Here is an 8,850-nt window from a genome sequence, read left to right on the forward strand (position 1 = left end):
AAAATTAATGAACATGCTGCGGATTTATGAGCGCTCCAGAAACGCTGCGGAAAAATCCGCAGCATGTGCATTGACATTGCGGAATGCCATTGGGGACCATGGGGTGCGGATTACCATGCGTTTTTGATGCGTTTCCGCTGCGGAAATTCCGCAGCATAAACGCATGAAAAACGCATCGTGTGCACGCAGCCTTAGACATGAGCATTAACAATAAAATTCCGGCTGCCTGCAGGCTCCACTAGGAGGAGCACAAGAGTTTACTTCATACAGTTCTTTGATAGGGTGCAACATACAGTGCCTACAAGTAGTATTCAACCCCCTGCAGATTTAGCTGGTTGACACATGCGGAATTAACTTGGCATTGTGACATTTGTACTGTAGATCAACCTGGAAGTGGGAAATGCACTGCAGCAAATTTTTTTTTTTTTTTTTAAAACGTAAAAAGTTAATTCAGAGTGTCATTTATTATTCAACCCCTCAAACCACAAGAATTCTGTTTGGTCCCCCTAAAGTATTAAGAAGTAGTTCAGGCACCAAGAATAATGAGCTTCGCATGTGTGGATTAAAGATCTCTTTTGCCAGCCTTTTCTGACTATTTAAGACCCTCCCCAAACTTGTGAACAGCACTCAGACATGGTCAACATGGGAAAGACAAAGGAGCATTCCAAGGCCATCAGAGACAAGATCGTGGAGGGTCACAAGGCTGGCAAGGGGTACAAAACCCTTTCCAAGGAGTTGGGCCTACCTGTCTCCACTGTTGGGAGCATCATCCGTAAGTGGAAGGCTTATGGAACTGCTGTTAGCCTTCCACGGCCAGAACAGCCTTTGAAAGTGTCCTCCCGTGCCGAGGCCAGGCTTGTCCGAAGAGTCAAGGCTAACCCAAGGACAACAAGGAAGGAGCTCCGGGAAGATCTCATGGCAGTGGGGACATTGGTTTCAGTCAATACCATAAGTAACGTACTCCACCGCAATGGTCTCCGTTCCAGACGAGCCCGTAAGGTACCTTTACTTTCAAAGCGTCATGTCAAGGCTCATCTACAGTTTGCTCATGATCACTTGGAGGACTCTGAGACAGACTGGTTCAAGGTTCTATGGTCTGATGAGACCAAGATCGAGATCTTTGGTGCCAACCACACACGTGACGTTTGGAGACTGGATGGCACTGCATATGACCCCAAGAATACCATCCCTACAGTCAAGCATGGTGGTGGCAGCATCATGCTGTGGGGCTGTTTCTCTGTCAAGGGGCCTGGCCATCTGGTCCGCATCCATGGGAAGATGGATAGCACGGCCTATCTGGAGATTTTGGCCAAGAACCTCCGCTCCTCCATCAAGGATCTTAAGATGGGTCGTAATTTCATCTTCCAACAAGACAACGACCCAAAGCACACAGCCAAGAAAACCACGGCCTGGTTTAATAGGGAAAAAGTCAAGGTGTTGGAGTGGCCTAGTCAGTCTCCTGACCTTAACCCAATTGAAAACTTGTGGAAGGAGCTCAAGAATAAAGTCCACATGAGACACCCAAAGAACCTAGATAACTTGGAGAAGATCTGCATGGAGGAGTGGGCCAAGATAACTCCACAGACCTGTGCCGGCCTGATCAGGTCTTATAAAAGACGATTATTAGCTGTAATTGCAAACAAGGGTTAGTCCACAAAATATTAAACATAGGGGTTGTATAATAATTGACCCACACTTTTATGTTTAAAATTTAATAAAATTCAACTGAGCAACATAACTTTTTGGTTTGTAAGATTTATGCTTCTGTTCATAAAACCTACTCTCGTTTGCAGTTTGAAGGCTCTAACTTATTTGCATCTTATCAAACCAGCTAAATCTGCAGGGGGTTGAATACTACTTGAAGGCACTGTATAAACAAAAGCAGCAAGCTCCCCCTAGTGGTTGCAGCAAGCAATTAGAATTTTTAGCATTTAGAGGGAATGTGTCAGGAGCTTTAGGGTAACTATTAGTGTTGAGCGATACCTTCCGATATCAGGAAATATCGGATCGGATTGGATCGGGCCAATACCCAAAAAGTATCGGATATCGCTGATTCTGATACCGGAAACCAATGCAAGTCAATGGGACACAAATATCGGAATGAAAATAAACCCTTTCTTTCCTTGTAGGTTAATTCTACATGAAGGAAAACAACTAACAATAATGTAGAATGTATTGGGAGAGGTGGTTGCCCAAATCGATGGGAACAGTGCTCACAGTGAAACATGAAAAGCCGGCAATTCAGCAGCGGCATACACCGGTACCCGACAATTTATAACAGAAAGAATAGAGCTTCACACATAGATTAGATAGATAGAAACATGTCAGTCACATATATATGAAGTACAGTGACAGTGTTGCTTAATGTACTTGTCATTTAGCGTAAAGGATTTATTAAAAAAAATATTAGTGTTTTTATGCACCGTCTCTTTAAAAAAGCCGGCCGGCAATTCAGCAGCGGTACCCGACAATTTAGAATAGAAAGAATAGAGAATCACACATAGATTAGATAGATAGAAACATGTCAGTCACATATATATGAAGTACAGTGACAGTGTTGCTTACTGTACTTGTCATTTAGTGTAAAGGATTTATTTAAAAAAATATTAGTGTTTTCATGCACCGTCTCTTTAAAAAAGCCGGCCGGCTATTCAGCATCTGTACCCGACAATTTAGAATAGAAAGAATAGAGCATCACACATAGATTAGATACATAGAAACATGTCAGTCACATATATAAGAAGTACAGTGATAGTGTTGATTACTGTACTTGTCATTTAGTGTTAAAATAAAGGATTTATTAAAAAAAAAATTGGCGTGGGGTTCCCCGTAATTTTAGTCTCTAGCGGAGGTTAAGCAGACTGCTGGGGCAGATGTTTGAAGCCTGGGAAGGGGGTAATACCCACGGAGCTTCCCAGGCTACTAATATCAGCCCCCAGCTGAATACATAGCCTTTACTAGCTATTAAAATGGGAGACCCCCCCAAAAAAATGACGTGGGGTCCCCCCTATTTTAATAGCTAGCAAAGGCTAGGCAGACAGCTGGGGGCTGATATTAATAGCCCAGGAAGGGTGCCATGAATATTGGCCCCCTCCCAGGCTAGAAACACCAGCCGTCAGCCGCCCCAGAAATGGCGCATCCATAGGATGCACCAATTCTGGCACTTAGCCTCGCTCTTCCCACTGTCCTGTAGCGGTGGCAGTGGGGTAATGGAGTTGGGGTTGATGTCAGCTTATAATGCCAGCTGACATCAAGCCCAGGTTAGTAATGGAGAGGCGTCTATAAGACACCCCCATTACTAACCCCATAGTCAAAGTTAAAAAAAACACAAACACCCAGAATAAAATCCTTTAATTGAAATAAGCACACAATTCTTTATTGTTCTAAATTAAACCATACTTACCGTCACACACTTTCCAGCTGAAGCCAACGATCTCCTGCAATAAAAATAAAATAATAAAGCAACATCATCCTTACCTTCCCATGGTTCCCAGGACAGCTTCAGCTCTGCTACATCGAGATGACAGGCTGGATCGCAGCAGAACGCTGCCATCCAGCCTGTCATCCCGCAGACACTGAGAAGCGCAGGCATGCTTGCGCTCCTCAGTGTCTGGCTGTGACGGCATCCAGATGAGCCGACAATGAACTCAGCTCACCTCATGCACGTCACTGACAGCGTGGGAGAATTCTCCTGCGCATGCGGTGAGCGTGAGAGACTTGGCTCATCGGGATTCCGTCACAGCCTGACACTGAGGAGCGCAAGCATGCCTGCGCTTCTCAGTGTCTGCGGGATGACAGGCTGGATGGCAGCGTTCTGCAGGTCCAGCCTGTCATCTCGATGTAGCAGAGCTGAAGTTGTCCTGAGAATCATGGAAAGGTAAGGATGATGTTGCTTTATTATTTTTCTTTTATTGCAGGAGATCGTTGGCTTCAGCTGGAATGGGCGTGACGGTAAGTATGGTTTAATTTAGAACAATAAAGAATTGTGTGTTTATTTCAATTAAAGGACTTTATTCTGGGTGTTGTGTTTTTTTTTAAATACTTTACTAGAAATTCATGGCGGTCATGTCTAATATTGGCGTGACCCCATGAATTTCGGGCTTATGGCCAGCTGATAATGCCAAGCTGGCCCTAACCCCTTTATTACCCAGTGAGCCACCGCACCAGGGCCCTGGATGAGTTGGGTACAGCGCCAGAAGATGGCGCTTCTATGAACGCGCCATTTTCCGGGGTGGCTGCGGACTGCAATTTTCAGCGGGGGGGGGGGGGCAGAAAGCTTGGGCCCCCCTGCGCTGCAGATTCCTGCCCCCAGATGCCTAGTTGTACCTGGCTGGACACAAAAATAGGGCAAAGCTCTACGTATTTTTTTTTTAAAATTATTTCATGAATTTCATGAAATAATTAAGAAGAAAAGGGCTTCCCTATATTGTTGAGTCCGGCCAGGTACAAATAGGCAGCTGGTGGTTGGGGGCAGCCCGTTCCTGCCTGCTGTACCTGGCTGGACACAAATATAGTGCGAAGCCCCACATCAATTTTTTTTTAATTATTTCATGAATTTTCTGAAATAATTTTAAAAAATTGATGTCGGGCTTCGCCCTATATTTGTGTCCAGCCAGGTACAGCAGGCAGGAACGGGCTGCCCCCAACCACCAACTGCCTATTTGTACCTGGTTGGACACAACAATATAGGGAAGCCCTTTTTTCTTTATTATTTCATGAATTTCATGAAATAATTAAAAAAAAAAATACGTGGGGCTTCTCCCTATTTTTGTGTCCAGCCAGGTACAACTAGGCAGCTGGGGGATGGAATCTGCAGCGCAGGGAGGCCCAAGCTTTCTGCCCCCCCCCCCCCCGCTTGCAGTCCGCAGCCACCCCGGAAAATGGCGCGTTCATAGAAGTTGGATGCTGTACCTGGCTGGCATACAAAAATATGGCAAAGCCCACGTCCAAATTTTTGGGAAAAATTAATAAAAAAATAAATAATAATTTAGGGACTGCATCTTTATTAACTCCTCAAATGTCATTTAGTGTTAAAATAAAGGATTTATTAAAAAAAAAATTGGCATGGGATCCCCCATAATTTTAGTCTCTAGCGGAGGTTAAGCCGACGGCTGGGGCAGAGGTTTGAAGCCTGGGAAGGGGGTAATACCCACGGAGCTTCCCAGGCTACTAATATCAGCACCCAGCTGAATACCTAGCCTTTACTAGCTATTAAAATGGGGGACCAACCCCAAAAAAATGACGTGGGGTCCCCCCTATTTTAATAGCTAGCAAAGGCTAGGCAGACAGCTGGGGGCTGATATTAATAGCCCAGGAAGGGTGCCATGAATATTGGCCCCCTCCCAGGCTAGAAACACCAGCCGTCAGCCGCCCCAGAAATGGCGCATCCATAGAATGCGCCAATTCTGGCACTTAGCCTCGCTCTTCCACGCTGCCCTGGTGCGGTGGCAGGGGGTAATAGGGTTGGGGTTCATGTCAGCGCCAGCTGCCATGAAACCCAGGTTAGTAATGATGGGCGTCTATAAGACACCCCCATTACTAACCTACAAAGTGTTAAAAAGAAAAAACACACACTACACCCAGAAAAAAATAATTTATTTGAAATAAAACACACCATTTTATTTAATTCTTAGTTTACTAAAAAAAAAATAGTTACCTGTCCACGTTCCTGCGCTGATCTCCCATGCACAGCTGTCACATCTGGAGATGGTGACAGCTGTGCATGGCTGCTGTAAGCTCACGCTGCCGGGAACACGTTCGCTCCCGGCAGCCTGAGCCCCTGACTGAGGTCACCGGAGTGCATTCAGGCAGCGTAGCTCCGGAGACCTCCTTTACGGCACTGCTGTACCGTGGGAATTTCTCACGATACAGCAGGGCCGTAAAGGAACTAACCGGAGCAGCGCTGCCTGAACTCCGGCGAACCCGCTTATGCAGTGACGGGGCTGCTTTACGGCCCCGCCATTCTAGCGGCGGCAGCGGTTCAGAGCGGTCACATTCTATGTGGCTGCTCTAAACTGGAGATCATCGTGGGACACTCGTGGACTACTACGGAGGGGTAAGGATAAGGTTGTGGTTTATTATTTTAGATTTTATTACAGGAGATCGATGGCTTCGGGGAATTAGGTGTCTAGGTGAGTATAGGTGTAGTTTTTTATTTTTTACTTTATTTTAGGTGGCGATCGGCGGGGACAGGTAATGTATAAACTAATTTATTGTAGGTAACCACTGGCCACCAATGACATGTATTTAAAATTTATTGGGGACACAGTAGAGCAATTTAAATAGCAGGATCAGGCTGATGGGAACTACTGCTCCCATCGAGCTGATCCTGCTGGCACGAGTGGACGGGGGACAGACATAGGCCGATGGGAGTAGTAGTGTCACGTCGGCCTATGTCTGCCTGCACGCACACCCCCCCCAGACATCGCACAGACACCGCGCACACACCCGCAGACATCGCATAGACACCGCACACACTCGCAGACATCGCACAGACACCGCACACACTCGCAGACATCGCACAGACACCGCACACACCCGCAGACATCGCGCACACACTAATCATGACGGGCTGATGGTCTGGGAGGTGAGGCTGACCTGTGCGGCCGTGGGAAAGTTCATGTGAGTTCATGCAATGCAGTCAAGCATGAACTCACATGAACCCTCTGAGGGCACCGCGGCGACTTCAAATGAACAGCTGATTGGCATCACCTAATACCTCAGCTGTTCATTTGAAATAACCGGCGGGAAAGCGCAGCACAGAACGGGAAAGCCGGCGGTGAAGTCTTTTCACTGCCGGCTTCCCCGCCCGGGTCCTTCGCTCCCCGCTCCTTGGTGCTGTGCTCCCCGCCCGGTCCTAACTTACGATCGGGATGGTAGGTGGCGAGGGGAGCGGAGGATCGGGGTGAGAGGCTGCGGGGAAGCAGTATGGGGCTGTGTGATTGTTTAAAAGCCGGCGGCTTTTTACCGCGCGCCGGCTTTTAAGCAATCAGGAGAACTCTCTCACGCTGGGATGGCATTCTGATGACAGGCTGGATCGCAGCTGACCGCTGCCATCCAGCTTGTCATCCTTCAGAGACACTGCAGAGGGCAGGCATTATGGGAACTTCAGATTCCGGTATTCGATATTGTAAAAATATCGGAATTAAGTATCGGAATTCCGATACCGCGAATATCGGCCGATACCCGATATTTCAGTATTAGAATGCTCAACACTAATCAAGAGTTTATTGTATATTGCTGCCATTTTTTTGTACAATGTTACCTTATAGCCTTGAAAACACATACACCACCTTAAGAGGGAACTGTGTCTCTACAGACAGCGTCAGACTGGGGTGGCAAGGGTCAACCAGTAACATTGACACTGGGGCCTACTATTCGAATACATGGAAATACTACATTATTCTCTTTCACAAATTTACCTCTGCTTTTATATAATAATAAACTAGGTAGTTTGATAAATGAATGACGAGATGCTGCTTGTGTCTGTACATATTGAATCAAATATATTGGGCCAACTACTGCGCATATTGTAGGGTAAGTGGTTTACTCTTGCACAGTGGCCCACCGGGAGATTCCCCTGTTCCCCTGTTGGCCAGTCCAAGCCTGTCTACTGGAACTCTGCCTCATTACACATGATGCTATGTCCTCGTGAACTCAGTGCTCCTTTTCACTGAAGTCAAACTCTTTCCTGTCTTATGACTCACCTAACCCCAAACAGAATGATTTTTTTCTCATAAAACAAAAATTCATCTGAAACAAGCACAATATCAGTAAATGTTTTGACTATTGTTTTTCATAAGAAATCGTATCAAAAGGTATGATGGTGGTAAAAGAAAGGAACTGCTAACCAAAATATTTTTTAGCCACATCCACATCCAATAAAATTTTGACTCATGGAGCAAAGCAATGATTTTCCTGTAACCTTCAAAGAATCCTGTTATCTTGGATCTTTAGATTGAACGCTTTTGCCCCCTTTGGTTTAAATGAAAATTTTGGGTTTAGTGCCTTTTTGTAATATATAAATTTAGAATAACATAGTATCTAGGGGTGGGGGATGCTTTTAACTATCTTTTAAATTCACTGTTTTATTATACAGTATATACAGTATTTTAACTTATGTCTTTCTATTGATGTCATCAGATCATGCACCTATTATATTGTGACCAGCGGGAAACTCGCCTAGAATCCTCTATATTTTCGGGGACCCTGGCTGGATCATCTTGGAGGGAAAATGGAGTCAGAGCAACACACCTAAATGTGGAACCCAATGAGAAGAGATGGTCTTTTTCAAATATTTTTTGAGTGGAACTGACACTAAGGACAAGAATATTTCTAAAGACTTAATCATTATCCTCTCCAAGAATGGACTATCACCTGGAAGAATTATTACAATCTAATCTATTTGAACTCTGTATGCAAGAAAGCTCTGAATCAGCATATCTGGGCTCTTAATGCTAGGCTAGTACTATTTATACTTTTCTCGTTACAAGAACAGATATAGATTAATTATTGTTAATTGATTTGTTTTAGATGATATGCCTTAGTCTATATACTATATATCTGTCTGTGGGACCCTTCAAATTTCAAATAATTAATTAAATGGTCTACTTGCTTTTGTCATACAGAACTGTAGACACTACTGACATCAAGTTTTTTGGAGTCCGCCCTATGGGATTTATATACTGATTATAGTTTAATTTGAAGTTATATAATATATATGACCTGTTTTATTATATCTAAATACCTTGATTGTTGCTAATATATATATATATATATATATATATATATATATATACATATATTGTGGGGTTTCTACTTACTTGGGTGCGTTGGGAAGCAAACAGGAAA

General features: G+C 44.6%; 1 long non-coding RNA gene across 1 annotated transcript in view; it reads left to right on the top strand.

The window, feature by feature from the left end:
• Positions 1–8,634, top strand: part of LOC141264205 (uncharacterized) — a 35,274-nt gene extending 26,640 nt beyond the window's left edge. Inside the window, exon 3 of the long non-coding RNA XR_012319826.1 lies at positions 8,143–8,634. This is a non-coding gene — a long non-coding RNA (uncharacterized lncRNA). The remainder of the gene's footprint in view (positions 1–8,142) is intronic.
• Positions 8,635–8,850: the final 216 nt, after the last annotated feature.

The sequence above is a fragment of the Phyllobates terribilis genome, unplaced genomic scaffold (genome assembly GCF_046119375.1).
Source record: "Phyllobates terribilis strain yellow unplaced genomic scaffold, ASM4611937v1 Scaffold_4__5_contigs__length_816908805, whole genome shotgun sequence".
Classification (NCBI taxonomy): domain Eukaryota; kingdom Metazoa; phylum Chordata; class Amphibia; order Anura; family Dendrobatidae; genus Phyllobates; species Phyllobates terribilis.